This window comes from Sparus aurata, chromosome 2 (assembly GCF_900880675.1).
Source record: "Sparus aurata chromosome 2, fSpaAur1.1, whole genome shotgun sequence".
In the NCBI taxonomy this organism is placed as follows: Eukaryota; Metazoa; Chordata; class Actinopteri; order Spariformes; family Sparidae; genus Sparus; species Sparus aurata.
This window is the reverse complement of record NC_044188.1, coordinates 35,471,981-35,492,047: the sequence shown is the minus strand read 5'-3', so window position 1 is coordinate 35,492,047 and position 20,067 is coordinate 35,471,981.

Below are 20,067 nucleotides of genomic sequence, written 5' to 3'. Positions count from 1 at the left end.
CAGTGTCAGACTTTGTTTTTGTTTCCCCAGAAGCCAGAGGTCAAGATGACCTGTGATCCTTTTTTTGGAGAGCAGCTATTTGAGAATGTAAAGGCTATTGTGTAGTTGTGTGTGGCATTTTTCTATGAAAAGATCAAAGTTACAGGTGTTTTCAACCTGTGCATCACAGCCAGGTTTGCACTGGAAACTCAAAGCTCGATAACCTGTACCAAGAGTAATTCACCAAAACTTGTATGGTCTGATACACTGTAATTTATGTCACTTTATCTTGCTAATACTAAATTTTTTTTTTCATGCACAAACACACATCATTACCTGACATCCTTAGGATCACACCTATGTCAAAATTGTGTCATTCATTTGCTCCATTGGAGTGCAGGAAGCCATCATACGCCCCTAATAAAAACTAAGAATATTAACTGAAATTGCTCCCTTGCCCAAAAATGGACAAATGACACAATCTGGTACAAAACATTAAAAACTAAAATTTTCAAGTGTTGAGTTTAGAATGAAAGCCATTTTACCTAAATTATATGATTTTATACTGTAAATCACAAGGAATTAAAAAATGTGGTTTTTATTTCAATTGGCCAAAAGTGTCCACGATAGAGCCATAAGGTACAATTGTAGATACACAGTATAATATTGACATATTTAAAGAGCAGGTTTTGAAAATTGAAAGATCAGCCAAAAATCCAGACCCTTGGGAAATATCATTCCATATGCATTAACACAGCTAAAATGATCAACAAAAAGGAAGTGAGGTGGACACAAATGGCCAGCATAGAGTCCAGAGGGTTAATAAAAGCTGAATTTGTTTTTACATGTAAGGTGAGACCTGGGGCCTGCTTCAAGATGGGATCCAAGGTCTACAGAGCTTGATGTTGAAGAACTTGCAAGCAAGCAACAGCATGACAAAGCATGCAAAGAACTGTTATGTTCAAGTTTTGACTGAAAAAGAGATCAACTTTGACAGTGGTTCTCAGGACGATACCTGTAGTGACTCTGAGCAAGACTAGACAGTGTTGTCATGGCCAGAGTCCCTGCTGGGGAGGCAGCATTATTCCGGTGTAAGTTTAATCCATGGTCTAACACACCGTGAAACCATGAAAGACCCCCTCTCGAGAGATCAAGTCAGCAGACCGCGTATTTAACAGAGTTTTAGCAACCTCAGAAAAAGACCATGCATTAACGATATACTGCAATATACGCCTGAACACAGCTCTCCACTCTCCTGCAGCAGCTTCCTGTTGATGGGAAGTCCCGACGAGTCGATTACCGAGTGCAGTTAGAAATGCTCAATTTCGTTCTTTTCCCTGTCCGTTCTTAATAAAAACTGTTATAAACTGGCAGGTAAGACACATATGAACTTTGATTGCATTTCCATGGACTCATAATCATACATTTTCATCCTTGAGCCGCGGAACTCTACTGCACTCGGTAATCGACTCGGCGGGACTTCCCCACAACAGGAAGCTGCCCCAAGAGAGTGGTGAGCTGTGTTCACTTCACAATAGAAATCCGGCTATGCTAGCAGATGTTTGATGCCCCGGACTATGTGTTGAGACCCTATTTGTACTGTTGCTGAAGTTTGGTGCTGTTCTGAGCATTATTTGTGGCTTTTTGGTGGCGGTTTCTTGTTGGAGACGTATACTGCAGTGTATCGTTAATGTGCGGTCTTTTTCTGAAGTTGCTAAGACTCCGTTAAATAAGTAGTCTGCTAACTTGATCTCTCAAGAGTATGGAAGCGAATTTGTACCATAATTCAAATTAAAATGCATTTACAGAAATGCTTTTTCATTTTAAGAATGTAGCTGCATTTTTTGACTCATAAATAAAATTAGTAATAAATCATCCAAATTGCATTTTCATTTTCTTCTTCAAGACTGCTCATTTTGTAACTTAATTCAAATGATAAAGAAAAGGACATTTAAGATTTAATATTCAAAAGATGGCCCAGCAAATAGGTACCAAAATTCAATTTGAAATGTCAAATTTGAGAATTAAAATGCATTAGCAGAAATGCTTTTTCATTTCAAAGTCAGAGCTGCATTTTTTGACTCATAAATAAAATTAGTAATAAATCATCCAAATTGCATTTTCATTTTCTTCTTCAAGACTCCTTATTATGTAACTTAATTCAAATGATAAGGAAAAGGACATTTAAGATACAATTTTCAAAAGATGACCCAGCAAATAGGTACCAAAATTCAATTTGAAATGTCAAATTTGAAAATTAAAATGCATTAGCCGAAATGCTTTCTCATTTCAAAGTCAGAGCTGCATTTTTGACTCATAAATAAAATTAGTAATAAATCATCCAGATTGCATTTTCATTTTCTTCTTCAAAACTGCTCATTTTGTTACACAAAGACAAAGAAAACTGCTTTTTCGTTTTGAAGCCCTCCCCCCGCAAAAAAAGGTCCAAAATTCAATTTGAATTCGCAATCCCAAGCGGCGCAGGAGAGTGACGTCAGCGGCCTCTCTTCTTCTTCAGCCCCCAGTCTGACCGACCGTGCTACGCATCTACGTTAGGGGGCGGCGGTGTGCTTATTCGACACTGGAGCAAGAGAAGGGACAAGAGGAGAGTGTGAAGGCTGTGTTGGTAGCATAGACTGTGGTACGTGTTTTCAGAAACAGCGGGGAAATCACCACCATGTCCAGTTCTGTACTGCGGTCAAGCCAGCCATGGTTCGCGTTTGCTTGGTTAAAGCAGCCGCACATTTTTTTTCCAGTGCGAAATTCTCTAACATTTACGGTGATCATAATGAAGCCGCTCTGAAGAGCTGTTGGCAGTGACGGTGGGTCAGACTGCAGACTCACAGTCAGACCCATGAAACACACACGGTACTTTCCAGTCAGTATTCCCGGTAATAAACTGAAGGTTATCAGCTGGACCGTACGTCGACGTCGCCCCCATATTGGATGTGGCAGCTCAGCCCCGTGAACTAATACAAGTCAATGGAGTGAACTTTATAAAGCTCCCTCTACAAAGTGCTATAATGTCTCTCTCTCTCCCACACCCCACGCACCTGCAGCGGGTCACAAAATCACCGGCCGCTTTATAGCCTGGAGCCCCGCCTTTCCGAAACCCCGCTGTTCCGAACATAGACTTCAATTCATCGTAATGGCGGGGTTTCCCTTTTTTTCAAAGACCCCGCTATTCCGAAAAGTCTATTGGGGAAACCCCTCCATTCCGAAAACCCCCCATTCCGAACGGACACAATCAGAAAGGAAACGGAGGCTGCACATTTATCCTTTTTTATTTTGTGGGTTAAAACGGATCATGTGGCTGATTAACCGCAAAACAAGCCTACTTCATCTTATTGACATAACGCTCATTATGCTTCAGCTGGACAAATGGCTGTGTTGAATTGAAATTATTTTATCATGCTAAATATCCGAAATTGTATGAAAATTGCTCCAATGCGTTATACCGATCTTCGGACATATTCAGACACAGCCTGATATGGGTTTCTGAGCAAAGGAATGTCTGTTTTCTCCCCCGGTCTGTTGTCAGCAGGAGCGGGGGCTGCAGGCTCGCGCCTGGGTGAAGTGGGCTCAAGCCAGAGTTCAGCCGAGAGAGAAAAATTGTGTATTTCTTTTGCTCTGTGGGAGATCTCCCACAACAGAGTGGATGAGAAACCAAGGGGGACAGATCTGCCCAGCAAACATCAGAACGCAGAGTGCAGCCTTTGTCTGTCACCTGGTTCAGCACCCTGGACAGCTGCCTGCGTAACTGGATGTGGGAATTTGATGCATTTGAAGCCGCGACATTTGGTCAGAAACGTCATATATAATAACATTGTTTCGAGTCGTAAACAGTTCTGTAAGTGGAAGAAATAACAATCAATTAGGCTATTAGTGTTAGTCCTTCCTCATATAAAGTTGCGTTACGTTGCACAGCTGGAGACCGCTAACAAAGTTAGAGACAAGAGAGACAATGTATGACATCCCGCGAAATGATGTGCGGTCAATATGAAATTATTTTTCGGGCAAACAATTATAAGAGAGAGGGAGCGCGGACGGGGGATCCGTTGTGTGACAGCGGAGCGGAGGGTCAGCAGCTGGATTTTGCACGCACGATCAGTAGTATTAGTAGGTGTTTAAGGTTTATTACGTTTGCGGACATTATTACATTCAATGTAATAATGTAACAGCCTTTACGTGCGCACAGTTTGCGTGTGTAGGCCCGTGGTCATGATAATCCGTCTATGGCTATAAGAGATGGATACACAATCAATTTCATGTAGTTTTTATTGAATCAAAAATACATAGGTAGCCTATGTCTTCTCCTCTGCTTTTTTTTTTTTTTTTTTCCAAAGACAAACTGAGCAGCACTGCTCAATCCACTCAATCCGCTCCAGCTCCACCCACCCGGCGCTCCTCCGAGTGCCGACAGGACTGCCAGCTCTGCGGCGCCCCGGAGCGTGGCTTCCCCGTGAACACCCCCTCCTACTCTGACTTTGTCCGTGTTACAATAAACACTCCATGCATCCAGCTACAGCCTCCTGTCCGCTTCTGGGTCTCACCTTTGCTAAAGACACCTAACATTAACAGATCAAAACAGAGTAAACGGCAGCTATCCGACATCAGATCCACGCTCCTGCCTGCCCCAGCCAGCCCCCACACACCGGCCTGTCGCCTGCGCAGCCGCGCGGGAGGGGACAGGAGAGACCCCGGCGCTGCTGCAGAGGAGCCGTGGACTGCGATGACTCTGAGCAGCATGTGAATTACAATATAATCTATTTCTCGCCTTTCCCCCGATGATCTGAATAAGTCGCTAAATTTGTCGCTAGTCGCTTTTTCGAAATAATGTCGTTTAGAGGGTCTGAAAAGTCGCTAGGTCTAGCGAGACAGTCGCCATGTTGGCAACACTGATGAAGCGAGGCCGCTGACGTCACTCTCCTGCGCCGCTTGGGATTGCGAATTCAAATTGAATTTTGGACCTTTTTTTTGCGGGGGGAGGGCTTCAAAACGAAAAAGCAGTTTTCTTTGTCTTTGTGTAACAAAATGAGCAGTCTTGAAGAAGAAAATGAAAATGCAATCTGGATGATTTATTACTAATTTTATTTATGAGTCAAAAATGCAGCTCTGACTTTGAAATGAGAAAGCATTTCTGCTAATGCATTTTAATTTTCAAATTTGACATTTCAAATTGAATTTTGGTACCTATTTGCTGGGCCATCTTTTGAATATTAAATCTTAAATGTCCTTTTCTTTATCATTTGAATTAAGTTACAAAATGAGCAGTCTTGAAGAAGAAAATGAAAATGCAATTTGGATGATTTATTAATAATTTTATTTATGAGTCAAAAAATGCAGCTACATTCTTAAAATGAAAAAGCATTTCTGTAAATGCATTTTAATTTTAATTATGGTACAAATTCGCTTCCATACTGGGACAGGCTGCTAAGGAATGCTGGCTCAGTGTTTGGCATGGAGCAGGAGTGCATCACATCAACTGCAGAGAAAAGTCTCTGTCTGCCCCAACCATCACATCACTGTTGTCATCTATTGTCTAGTATCCACTATCCATGTCACTGTCTTAGAGGTAACATTAGCCCCTCTACACAATCTGGACTGTGGTCCTAACATTTACCCCTGTTGGCTTGTAGGTGTCTGTTCTATTTATTTTATCTTCTTTGTATTGTTTTTGTTAAGCAATTCTATTATGTTCACACTCACATAGTCATATTTAACATACACAGCTTTGCACTGATTAAATCTTTGCACTCTTTACTTTTGCACTACCACCACTGCAAAACACTCCATAGCTCCCCCTGGAGGTCAGTGTATCACAGGGTCAATCCCTACCAGGCCTTTGTAATCACTTGACATGCTCTTCACTTTTTACATTTGTCTGAGTTATTTTTGTAATGTGGTCCTGTGGTTGGTATGTCAGACTCTTCATAGGTTGTTTTGTATCCTTACTCTGAGCCCATGTAGTGACTTTCATAATATAATGAGGCCTTACTTTAATGCTGTGCCCTGAAGATCTTGCCAGTTTATTAATCTTATGTAATTAATGAATACCTCCACATCTCTACTGCTGATAGACTGTTTTCCTGGGATGGTCACAAACTCATATTGCAAGTAAGTCTACTTAGCTTTAAAATGTTCCTTGTCTTGACTTTCATTGCGCATCCATAACAGTGTCTCAGTGAGCTGAAGTCAATACCCGGAAAAGAGGAAGAGTAGACCCTGCTCACACAGCTAACTAAGTGTTAAATATATTCACACTCATGCTCACCTACTGTCACATAATTGATCAATCATGCTTGGTCTGTGGAATAACACCTATAAGAACAAGGTAAGATAATGCCAAAGAGAGGGATCAACCAGATACTACTGCAATCCCCATGAGCGCACATTCAATATCTTTTAGCTTTACATCTATAATAATAATGTATTTGGGACAATAGACGAGTATATATTTTGGCTTTTTTCAAACATCTAAGGCTGGTAGATCCTGTCAATACGTAATATATTACTTAACATTTATTTAAACAAAGCAACAATTATATTATCATTGTATATATCATGTATTATGTAGGCTATTATTAACCCATTGCTATTGGAGAACGGAGGAGCCGCTGTCCGGAAGTATTTTCCTCACGTCTTTTAATGATATCCTCCACATACCTCAACACAAAAACACTAAAGTGTCCTTGATTATTAAACAATGCGATGGATTAATGTTCTTGCCATCAGTTTTAATTATTTCTCCTTCGATTATGAGAAATCAGTTATTTTTGTCAGTTTTGGACAGGGAAGGCTAAATTACCCATGAGCCTTAGCCACCGTTGCTATGGAGACGAACGCGTTCCGCGACTTTGCTATGCGTTAACGTTACCATAGACTGTATAAAAATAGTGCGTTAACTGTTACAAAATCACTGCCTGATATCAGTCTGGACCCAGGCAAACAAAACCGTCATTTATTTCAAACTAATCAAGATTGTGTGTGTTTTCATGAAGTCGCCCCCTTCACACACACATACACGCACGTAGAAGGCTCCACGCCCAGGGGTGTCTGCACACGAGACGACAGCCGACAGCGGTCACTCGGCCGTTTGCCCGGATCTCCCGCCCCCCGCTCGACTACTGTTTTCGCTTAAATATCTAAAATAAAACATATACACTTTGTTAACATTGTTACGGCCATGGCCTAGGGAAAACCCTGGCGCAACAAGAAATTGAGACTCCCCTCTTCCTGTTCCCCAAACACCACCAGCAGCGAACGTTTTAACAAAGTTTTATTCAAAACCAACACATTCTCAACAATCATGCATGCTGGCGGCCTGGATCAATGGTGGAGAGTCCCCAGGAACTGGGCAGAGCCTGCCTTTAAACTCTTGTTGTCAGACAGGAACCAATCAGCTCCCAGGCAACCTGCAACCACTCAAACACACCTGCACCCAATCTCTCACACACACACGTAAAAAGAGGGTTATTAAAAGACAGACAAGCATTTGACCTCTAGGGTTGTAACACCTCCCCCTTAAAACTGAACATTTCTCCCCTAAAGAAATGTTCAAGTTAATGCAGTCAGGTTTTGAGCAATCATAAGTCTGTTCCCCCTTAAAACCAATCTACATAAAAACACTTCTGCACAGGACCAAAATCAAGTCCGTGGGTGCCTTCCCCACAAACAAAATGGCCACCACCATGAGAAGAGAACACAAAAAGCAAATGCACCAACTGTGGTAACAGACACACACACCAAAACAGCAACAGGTGCCCAACACAACAGTGGAGTGCAACAGCCACCACACAAAAGGCATCACTGTGTAGTCAACACTACACCCAAATGTTGCCAGCTTACACCTAAGCTGCAACCACGACAAGTGACCCAACAAAAGTGAACTGCCACTACCACACCCAAAATGGACACCTTGTGATCTCAAACCACACGTTACTATATCATGGAGTGTAACAAAGAGACAAAAGTGACCAGACAAACTGGGAAGCCACATCCACCAATCAAGATCCACTGATCTGGGGAGTGACACCATGCCAATCATACTAATTAATACACTAAATCAGTAACACCCGTTTGACCACACCAAAAGTGGACTGCAACAACCACACACAAAAGGCATCACTCTGTAGTCACCACTACACAAAATGTTGCCAGCTTACACTTAAGCTGCAACCACAAGTGACCCAACAAAATTGGAGTCCAGTTACCACAACCAAAAGGTCACAAAAGTTACTGCGCACAAGTATTAATTAGGGCCACACATCACAACGTGACCAACACAAAAGCAGCCATCTCACACAAAACTACGTTGCTGTGCAAAGTATAAACGAAAGGAAACAAACTGCAGAGACACCCCAACTTTACCTGCCTATAAAAAGGTGGCTAACTCACCTAGCTAGTCTTCAGTGGCTTGCCGAGCTCGAGGCGTCTTTAAACGCTGAACTCAGTGAATCACCGAAGACCAGGAATCTAGTCAACTGCGAATCACTGAAGCGTACCCCCACTCAGGATTACCACCAAAAATAAGAAAGGCAAAATAACAAACATGGCAAATCCTTGAAAATGCCTGGCAGCTTTCTGGTTAGGGTGCTCAGTCAGAAACACAACATGCAGCACGACTTAACAAAAAAGATGACCACTACACTTAACTAAAGGCCACTTACACAAACAAACTAAACCAAACCAAATCTACCTCACCTCATGGACATTCAGATCCCGGACGAGCCCCCAATTGTTACAGCCAGGGCCTAGGGGAAACCCTGGCGCAACAAGAAATTGAGACTCCCCTCTTCCTGTTCCCCAAACACCACCAGCAGCGAACGTTTTAACAAAGTTTTATTCGAAACAAACACATTTTCGACAAGCATGCTGGCAGTCTGGGTCAATGGAGGAGAGTCCCCAGGAACTGGGCAGAGCCTGCCTTTAAACTCTTGTTGTCAGACAGGAACCAATCAGCTCCCAGGGCAACCTGCAACCACTCAAACACACCTGCACCCAATCTCACACACACAGGTAAAAAGAGGGTTATTAAAAGACAGACAAGCATTTGACCTCTAGGGTTGTAACAACATGTATCATCTAAATGCAGTGTAATTACTAGTTCGGCTGTACTAGCTATTTCATATATTCAGTAGATATGTCATTATACGACCCTATCTACAACCCTACTTCAGAAACCGGAAGTACAACTATGATGCTGATTCGTATCAAACTAAATGGTGCGCCTCTATGGAATTGTAGTTTTTTTTTTCAATATTAGTGTTTTTCCAATAATTGGAAGTTGTAAATACTGATTTGATAGTATATTAAGCAGTTTAAGGGGGTGGTAAACACATATGTGAAATCACATTTTAAATATGTAATTGTTAAATGGGTGAAAATTAATTTCAACCATATTTGAGAGTGCCCCCAATTGGTGACTATACTCACATGAGAGCTGAGATCAAGAGTTCTCTAGAACAGTTTCTCTTATGTCTGTAGCCCCTTTTTTTGCTTAATTATAAACATTCAAACTTGCACCAAGGTCAAGGTTCAAAGGTCAGCATTTCAAAGCAGGAGCTTTCATGAATCTTGATACTGACATATGTTACTCTCCAGGTCGAGACCTTTCCAATGATGTATTTGGTTTAGCTCCACGTGAAAGTTTTAATTTTTTCGTGTCATGGACACACACCATCCCAGGGCTAGTTTCAGAGAGCACTTTGAAGGCCCTGTATATTAAATGAAGCTGTTTGTTTGTTTGTTTGTTTTTTCTTTTTTAGTAGAAATAGTGACCAACAGGAGTCACTTTAAGAGCTTATAATACTGCTGAGAATCAAGGGCATTACTACTGGCTTGGAGAAAGGAGGGTTTCCATTGCTGAGCAGCTGCATCTAAGCCATACTTCAGCAAGTGCAATGCAAAGCATCAGATGCAGTGGTGTAAAGCACGCCGCCACTGGACTCTAGAGCAGTGGAGACACTCTCTCTGGAGTGACAAATAACATTTCTCCTTCTGGCAATCTGATGGATGTGTCTGGGTTTGGCATTTTTCAAGAGAATGGTACTTGTCTGACTGCATTGTGCCAAGTGTAAAGTTTGGTGGAGGGGGATTATGGTGTGGGGTTGTTTTTCAGGAGCCGGAGGAACTCTGAATGCTTCAGCATACCAAGAGATGTTGGACAATTCCATGCTCCCAACTTTGTGGGAACAGTTTGGGGATGGCCCCTTCCTGTTCCAACATGACTGTGCACCAGTGCACAAAGCAGCTCCATAAAGACATGGAGGAGAGAGTTTGGTGTGGATGAACTTGACTGGCCTGCACAGAGTCCTGACCTCAACCAGATAAAACACCTTTGGGATGAATTAGAGTGGAGACTGAGAGCCAGGCCTTCCTGTCCAACATCAGTGTGTGACCTCACAAATGTGCTTCTGGAAGAATGGACAAAAATTCCCATAAACACTCCTAAACCTTGTGAAAAGCCTTCCCAGAAGAGTTGAAGCTGTTATAGCTGGAAAGGGTGGACCGACGTCATATTAAACCCTATGGATTAAGAATGGGATGTCACTTAAATTCATATGCGATTCAAGGCAGGTGAGCAAATACTTTTGGCAATATAGTGTAGCTCACTCTGTATTTGTATGGAAGCGTATTGCTGCCATGTAAGAAAAAGAAATACAGACTAACAGCACAGCCTGGGTTAGGGGGCATAATATTCCAGTGCAGCCACAAGCTTCATGCCTGGCACCCTTGCAAGCAGTCCGTGAGAGGTCATAGGCTGGGGGTAGGAAACCTTTTTATATGAAGAACTACACTGGGTTAAGAAATCACTGACGGGCCAGGCAGCCTGAGTTATGCTAACTCATAGTTAGTATGCTTGGAGAATAAGTGGGGGCTGTGTATTTCATGGATAATGCAACACTTAGATGACAAATCCAACCTGAGGCCTTTGATCATGAACACATTGGCCGGATTAAACAGGCCCCATGCGACCTACCTTGGAGGGCCAGGTCTTAGATTTCCCACCACTGCCATAGGCCTTAGTAAACCACCCACCTGTTAAGTCATTCCAGAGTGACCAGATAGATGTCCTTAGTGGACTTAGCACATTCCCTATTGTAAGGGAAAACATAGGAAACCTACCTCTGTCACTGGTTTATGACAAAAAGTGATTAGATTTTTTAATTATATTGATGGCCAAGCTGGAAATGTTCCCGGCTGTCTCAGGCTCATGTCTCCGGTTTTGATCTCTGAAGTCTGATCACCTTATGTCATGCACATACTGTATGTTGACACAGAGGTTGAGAAAATAATTTGTGAAACTTGACACCGGTCTGTCTGTGTATGAGGCAAAGAAGATGAAAAAATGGCCTTTCTGAAACGCTGTGTGATTTCAATTCACTTACACATTTTTCAATTAATATTTCCTATTATCCAATTACTGTCAAATTTGTTACTTGTTCTGTCACTGCATGAGACTTTCTGCTAGCTCACTTTTGCCATCAAATACAGCACAAAAGATGTAAAGGATACAGCCAAACAGGTTACAGAACAAAGGGGGCAAACAAAGATTTTTCAAGGAATAATCAACATAATGCTTCATTATTCATCCAAAATTTAATCAAATTGTGCACAAATATACATACATACAAAACAAACAATAGAAAAAAAGTAGTAGTAGGTGGTGTTAGGAGTTAAACTTGGCCGGCTCCCAGGTGTCCTCCCAGATTCTGTCACTGTTAATAGTGCACAAGTCATCTTACACAAAGCATACACAAAAAAATATGGTATTGTGTTGTACAATAGTTTTCTACGTCATTCCTTTTATAATTTGTTTCTTCACTTTGCCCCTTACAGCTCTCAAAGCTAACTCAAGACTTGTGACTCAGCATTTTGTGCACATATGTGCCTTCCAACCGAAATCAGACCCCTTCACAGAGAACATTTAGCTTCATAGTCCATGGTACAGTTCACGATTTGTGTAGGAGAGAGAGGATGAAGGAGGAAGCAGGGAGGAGAGGGAGGATGGGGGGGAGGCAGGGAGGAGAGGGAGGATGGGGGAGGAAGCTGAGAGGAGAGAGAGGATGAAGGAGGAAGCAGGGAGGAGGTGGGAGATGGGGGAGGAAGCAGGGAGGAGAGGGAGGATGGGGGGGAAGCTGAGAGGAGAGAGAGGATGAAGGAGGAAGCAGGGAGGAGGTGGGAGATGGGGGAGGAGGCTGAGAGGAGATGGGGGATGGGGGGAGGAAGCAGGGAGGAGGTGGGAGATGGGGGAGGAGGCTGAGAGGAGATGGAGGTTGGGGGAGGAAGCTGGGAGGAGGTGGGAGATGAGGGAGGAAGCTGTGTAGAGGAGGAAGGTTGAGTAGAGAATAGTGGAGCTTCAGAAGATGGTGAATCGACCGGTTCAAGGTGAAGAATGAATTCTTCCTCTGGTCCCAGTCCAGGCTGACTGTCCACAGAGGGGGGGGGCACAGGTGTCCACTACAGGCGATGGACTAGGAGTAGTTGCTGGAGCTGCTTGTGGAGCCAACACCTCTGCAAATATTGCAGATAAGATAAAAAATGTTTAGAAACAACTAGCAGTGAAGTGATTTCATAAATAGCACCTTCGACAATTTGGTTTATTTATTACAGGCCATCTTCATCAATGGAAATGTCCTTCTTTATTCTTGCTTGTATAAAGTCAGCCTTCCTGGAAACCAGCTTGGGGACGAGAAGCTCAAGTGTTCTTAGACATTCGTGGAAGCTCTCCTGCTCATCCAGAGGAACCCATCGTTTCCAATGACTGTACGTCTCCTTTGCAGTCTCTACCAATTTTGGCAGGTGGTTGAGCACAAATTCATATGATTCTTGATTGCTATTTGATGGGAGGTGTCAGCAGCAAGTTCACATGCGCCATCTGCTGTCTGCAGTGAGGTGGATAATTCAGCCTTTCCAAAGAGTGTCCTGGAATAGCCCTTTGACCCCTTTCATTTCCACTCGCATTCCTTTGCAGTCTTTGCCAGGTCGGCCTTTTGCTGTCCCGTTAACACAGCTTCCTCATCTGCGTCCAGCTCCGCCTCCAGCTCTGCAATGAGTCCAGCCTCCACATCGTCGTTGGCTTCCATGACTCTTTCTGCCTCCTGCATGAGTTTGTTGAAATTGTTCCTGAGCTCCTCTTCAACCATTTCTTTATGGTTCCTGCTGTTGACAAGGCGAGAGAATGCTCGCTTTGCTGTTGTCCTCTCCACCCTGAGCTGCTCAGCTGATTTTCCAATAACTTCATCAGCCATGATTTATTTTTACTTAACCGTCCTTCTTTTCCAGATCTCCTGGTCCCAGTCGGTTTTTCACTGTCAAGTCTTTTAATGTTTTTTGCAGATTCCCCGCTTGAAAGGGACCTGATTGATCTACCCCGGAATGATGAACTGGATTTCACTCAATGACCAAACACTTCTTTTCCATTTTTCCTCCTTGTATTTTGGCAGTTCCATTTTTCATTTCTTCAGCCATTTCTTTAAAAGGTATTTGGATTGTGTAGGTCTTTTAGCAATTTAGTTTCTTAGCAGGTGAAAAACCGGCTGCCAATCGGGTGCTGTAGACCATCAGTCCTGCATGCCTTTAGTGGCGATCGCGGCAATTTTTAAGACATTGTCCAATTACTACTGCTCAAGTTTTTAGCCTCAAGCCATTTTCTATTGTTCCTCGCTTCCGGTGCTGTGTGCCCTCTTTAAAGCTCCGGGTGGAACTTGGCAGGCGCATCGGTTCCGCCCACTTTCAGTCTTGTGCGCTTTTTTGATTTCTTGTGATTTTAGCGTCAGTCCATTCATTCCAGTTTGACTTGACAGTTACAGTGGTTGCTCAGAATGCCATCTTACACACCTATGACCTGACCTGTGTTTGTTACACTAATAGAATGAGCTGTTCTCAGAATACAGTATCATTGTATACCTCCAAATGTTCTATTTAGCACTTTAAAACAGGCAATATTACAGACAATATTATTGATTTGATTGTGAAACTCATTCTTTTTGCATTTAGAGACATCAAGTTTGATTTATACTGAACTAAATATACGTCCAAAGGACCCAAAACAATGTATTTGATTTCTCTCAATTTGTTTTTTTTTTCTTCATGACCTGCAGGTATGAAGGTAGATTTGTGTCTTTATTATTCAATCAAAAAAAAGTTTGCTTCAATCAAAATATATATTTTCAATAAAAAAAAACTCCACTTCAATCAAAAAAAAACCCTTTTGTTATAATGTGAGGAGCAGCAAAGCGTGGTGGAAGACAAAACATCACACTAGCAAGGGTTGTGCAGGAAAAATAGAAAGACTTTTATTTTAGTCTCAAAAAAACAAAGAAACAAACATTTCTTACTGAGCTTCAGACCGCTCAGGTCGCTCTCTTCTCATAAAAAAAACCCAAAGACTCTCGCCCTCCCCCATTCCACCCACATATATAGTGGGAGAGTCCGCCTTTCCAATTCAATTGGCCTATCAGGGCAGATCTCTATAATGGAGAGTTGAAAAGGTTTACAATGCATAGGCATGGTTTTCTTTCACTTGCTCACACTCTAACAAGTTGTAAATGCATTCATCCTTAGCCTAAGATACCTACTGCACATTCACAACACAAAATGATTTGTACTTTATTCAGTATTTAACTTAATTACCCGTCATGACATCACACATCCATGATCCAATCGCCACTGAGAACACGCCTTCTCAGACTCCACATAAAAAGGCTACTGATGAGGCGCGCTTCCTCTTTCCCCACCAGCACAAGATGGCCACCACAAAGGACTCCAACTCTGACAGGTTATTACTTGGATTACCACAAGTCTTACATGTACATTTTGTGTAAACATCTTAAAGTACAACTCTTTGTATTTAACAAACATTAGTGGAAACATAATTTAAATAAAGAAAATGGAAAACTGTGTCTGAGTGTCTTTCCACCTTTCTGAAAAACTGGTTAGCAACTAGTGAGAAAGCTGGTGCTTCATCACACCTTTCAATCAAAGAAAAAAGTTTTTGAATGCAAAAATATAGTTGAGACTCAAACAAATACATTTGAACACTGTTTTTCTTTGATTGAAAATGTTTTCTTTGATAGAAGTAAAGGTTTTTTTGTTTGAAGCAACTTTTTTGATTGAAGTAATGTTATTTTGTGTCTGGGCCATATTATGGGTAGGACATGTGTGTCTTTATAATTCAATCAAAAAAAGAAGTTGCTTCAAACAAAAAAAAAATATTTTCCATAAAAGATATCACTTCAATCAAAAAAAGACTTTCTCAATCATAGAAAAAAAGTTTTTGAATGCAAAGAAATATTTGAGACTCAAAAAATTGCATTTGAACACTTTTTTTTTTTATTGAAAATGTTTTCTTTGATTGAAGTAATCTTTTTTGTGTTTGGGCCATATTATGGGTAGGACATTTGTGTCTTAATTATTCAATCCCAAAAAAGTTGCTTCAATCAAAAAAAATATTTTCAATCAAAGAAAAAAAGTGTTCAAATGCAAAAATAAAATTGAATCCCCCCTAAAAAAAAAAAATCATTTGAAGTGTTTTTTATTGAAAATATTTTTTTCGATTTTAAGTGATTTTTTTTTTTTTGAATGAAGTGAAAAAAGTTTTGAAGTTGTTTTTTTTTTTTGATTGAATTATTTTGACTCCCCATTGGTCAGACATGTTTGAGTGACAAGTGTCTACACACCAACAACGTCTTTCTGACAAGCAAGTCATGGCTGCCAGCAAGCCAGGGAGCAGTGGTGGAGTTGTTAACTACAGCATTAAAATGATTGGTGTCATGTTATTAGCCTACTCTGTTTGATATTTCGATTAAACATAAAGCTTGCTAACTTAGTTCACGTTGACTAATTTGTGTGATGGTGTTAGATATCTAACGCCGTCATATTGCTAGCTGACAACGTTAGCCGATGGCCCTGCACACTGAATTAATTGTTTATTTCACCGAAGTACAGAGGCTTGCTATGTGCTAGTGCTATGTTATGTTATTAGTGGTCAAACAACAGTCCACAGGCCAACTGTTGCCCGCAGCGCTGCCTGTTTAGCAGCAACAGATCATGCAGAGCCTGAGTCTATCTTCTCACACAGCCCAGTGGATTTCTGCGGTCAAGCCAGCCGTGGTTCGCGTTTGCTTGGTCAAATCAGCCGCACGTTGTTTTCTAGTGCGCGAATCTACTAACATTTACGGTAATCGTAAAGGCCCCCACACACCGCCCAGACGTCCAACTGCCTTATCCGACCACTCTCCGACCACTCCGTTGCCTCTTGTCTGACCTGTTCGGCAGAAAAGTTGCATTGAACACACCGCTTCGACGTGCTGCCTACTCCACAGTAGCGTGTACGTTCTGCGCTTGCGCGAGATGCAATAAGCGGGTGGCGCTTGTGTTGTGAGTTGTAAACGAGAACCTTATGCACGCAACTCTCTTTACTTTCGATCAAAACGAAACTTAACTATTTCCGATAAAAACAGCTGCATACTAAACATGCAGCGAGGCATTACCAGACTAACAAGAATTAATTCGTCCTGAACGGACAGAACAACTAGTCTGTGCCAGTACTGCAAAACATGAAAACGGGGAATGACGGAACGGAGTGCATAGAAAAACAAAGCGCACACAGTATTCCGTCCCTCCCACACACCACGCTGATTCGCTAGCACAACGCCAATCAAAACGGCTATTCAGCTGGCACACAACCAATCAGAGAATCCAATGGCTCAGACGTCTGACGGCCCTCCTCCTCAGACTTCGCATGCTCAGTCGGATCCGACGACGTCCGCGCGGCTCCGAAAGCTTCCGACGCAGCTGAACACACCAAACATATTTGCTCCCGACCTCGTCCGAGCCTCTCCAAACGCTTCAGACGTCCAATGGTTGGGCCGGTGTGTTCCTGCCTTAATGAAACCGCTTTGAAGAGCTGCTGGTCCGACTGCGCCGACTGCAGCGCTCTGGTCTGCTCCCCGAGCTCTGTGCCTCCATACTGCTACTGGAGACCAGAGACCGGAGCTCCCCTATAAACTCAGTTCATGTGAATAATATCACTATTCCTACAATGACTCCTTTGAGTCGAAGCGAATAAACTCAGCAAGTCAGTATGCGGGGAAAGTCAGCTGTGATTGTGCTACTGTGGTTCTTAGTAAAGTACAACAGACGGCTAATCAAGTAACAGACACATATTTTCATAACTGACTGACTTTTCTCCAAGCACTTTCTTTTATTGTCCGGTACGGTGGCACAGAGCTCGGGGAGCAGATGGAGCGCTGCTGTCGGCGAGGCAGCCCCGGCTCAGAGCGACACAGCTGGGGCTAATGGTCGTTAGCTCCGTACTACTACCACACTCCATACGCATATAGAGACTCCGGTCTCTATATGCAATGCCCCCCCAAATGCTTCGGCTGCCCCACCAAACCGACCCCGCTTCATTCCGAAAAAAAAAAAAAGTATATTCAAATATTTGATATTGTAACGTATTCCCATAAATGCTGCTCAGAGTAATCACAGTCCTCGGCTCTTCTGCCAACAGAGCCAGTCTCTCTCTCTCTCTCTCTCTCTCTCTCTCTCTCTCTCTTGTACCGTGCATACAGTCAGTAGCAGCTTCTCTCAGTTAGCATCACATTAGATACTACGGGCACTCCAGGCTTGTTAGTTGTTAGCATGTCGGCTAGCAACTGCTAGTAGTAGCCTAGTCCCATCGGCGGCTGCTGCCGAGTTTGTCTCTGTCCCACTCCGCGGCATAGCGAGCGTCACACGGGCAGGCTACGTACCGGTTGTGAAGCGGGTTTCAACTTTCAACCCTTGCCAGCCCCGCTGTTAGTCCTGTTGGCCCACGAGCCTCACCCACCCCCGCCGACAGGACTAAACAACACACGTTAGTGAGAGGGGACTCTATAACCTGTAAACTCGGGTTAGCGCCGCCGGCCACTGTTTAACGTTACTTCCTGGGGCCAGAGCCTCCGACAGCGACTAGTCTGAGGCTGCTGGCATCTGGCAGGGAGAAACAGGGAACCCAGGCAGGCACACACGACTTTCCAAAGTGCGAGAAAGTCGTACACAATAACATAGCATCAACCAATCAGACAAGATTTATTTATTTATTTTTATAGCGCTGTTTACAAAATTGCTTTGTCACAGATTATAAAGAAAGTTACATTTTGCCCCACCACCAAATTTCCCAAATTCATCGTGGTAGATATGAGGGGAGGTAGGAAAATTTGGTGGTGGGGCAAAATGTATGTGACAGACTGACAATCTTAAATATGGGCAGATGTTAGAGGAACAACAAGCTCTTATGGGCCGGCTGACTGACCACTCTGTCTTCTGTGTAGCGTTATTCAAAGGCTAAATGATATTCCATCTCTCCAATTTCTATACATCTGCATCGTCAGTTATCTGATCACTATTTATAAACCACATATAAGTCTCTATATCACAGTCATGATTACCCTCTACAGTCACTAACTTAGACAAATCAGTCTGCATTCTTTTGTAGCGAATTTCTTATTCAGATGTTCAAAAACGTGCATGATTTGAAATAATACAAATCTACCTCCATTTTTTAATTTGATTATTTGTTTGCAAAAGTTAAAAATGAAGCATTGCCTTCTGGGAATTTCAAGACTGAATCGAGTGGACCGCGTCTGCGTGGTTGTTGGAAGTTGGAGATTGAAAATTGGAAGCTGACTGAGATTAAGCTAGCAAAAAAATGAATCGAGGCATCAAGCGACACAAGGGGTGATCGGAGAAGAGAGAGAGAGAGAAATCTGAGAGCACTGTAGGCTAACAGTGAAAAATGCTGCAAACCGACTGATTTGTTTTTAAAATCAAGTGCAGCTAAATCTAGAGGTAAACATGGATAACGAATGATGGCAAGACATTTTTATTATGGAACGGCTGGCTCTGATGATTTAGTTTTTTTTTATGCATTGGGGTTGTGCAATGATATGTCCATGTTTTGGTGCAGTTGTTTATAGCATCACTGGGGCTCAAAAGTGTGTGTTCTTTCCGTGCGGCAAAAGTTCTATCTGCCAGTTGCGCAATATTTAGGTTTAGATTCCATTTAATATTAGATAGCTAATTATAATTGGGCATTGATAAAGTTGTCCTACATCGGGGAGGTGGAGGTGGGCTTTAAATGTAAAATGCCAATTACATTGTAGCTTTAAATTTAAATAGAATATAGGTCAGTAGACTGACATGAATAATTTGTTGGCCACATGATATGTTTTCTTCGTCAATCCAGAAAAAGAATTCCTGTTAGAGCTTTGCTGATGGAACCACGGCGAATCTGCCATGCTTACGTCTGGGTTGGCATCATAGACTGGAAGGCATACAAAAACGGTGATCTCTATGGCACTCAAAACAGTAGCAGTTGGTGACCCATCAAAATTTCTTACTGCCCCCCCAATCAAGGCAGTCTAGAACCGGGCCTGGTACACAATCATTCACGGGAGACGCAGCACTGCTTTGAGTGGTATACATGCACTAAAATTATTACACGGTGAAAGTGTCCTCTGTGCACAGTAAAATCAATTAACATGATGCTACATGGATGTTAGCAACACAGCGCTAATTTTAGCAGTACGGTTACTGAACGTGAATCAACTCCTCTGCCCTGAGTGAGTGAGTGAGTGACACAGCGCCACTTTCGGCACAGTACTGAACGAGAATCACGTCCTCAGCGACGCGAATCATGAGTGAGTGACAGCGCGAACGTGATTCACGTGTTGGCGTCCCTCGTTCGCGAACGACCTGTTGAGGGCGTGAATCACGTTCGCGCTGTCACTTGAATCAGCGTGAACGTGAATCACGTTCGCGAACGTGAGTGACTTTTACTGTGCAGTAAAACCACTTAACATGATGCTACACGGATGTTAGCAACACAGCGCTAATTTTAGCAGTACGGTTACTGAACGTGAATCAACTCCTCTGCCCTGAGTGAGTGGGTGAGTGACACAGCGCCACTTTCAGCACAGTATGTGAACGAGAATCACGTCCTCGGCGACAGTTCTCTGTGTGCAGTAGGTTCGTGAATCATGAACGAATCACAGCGCAAACATGAATCAACCGCACAGTTCTCTGTATGAATCGCGGCAG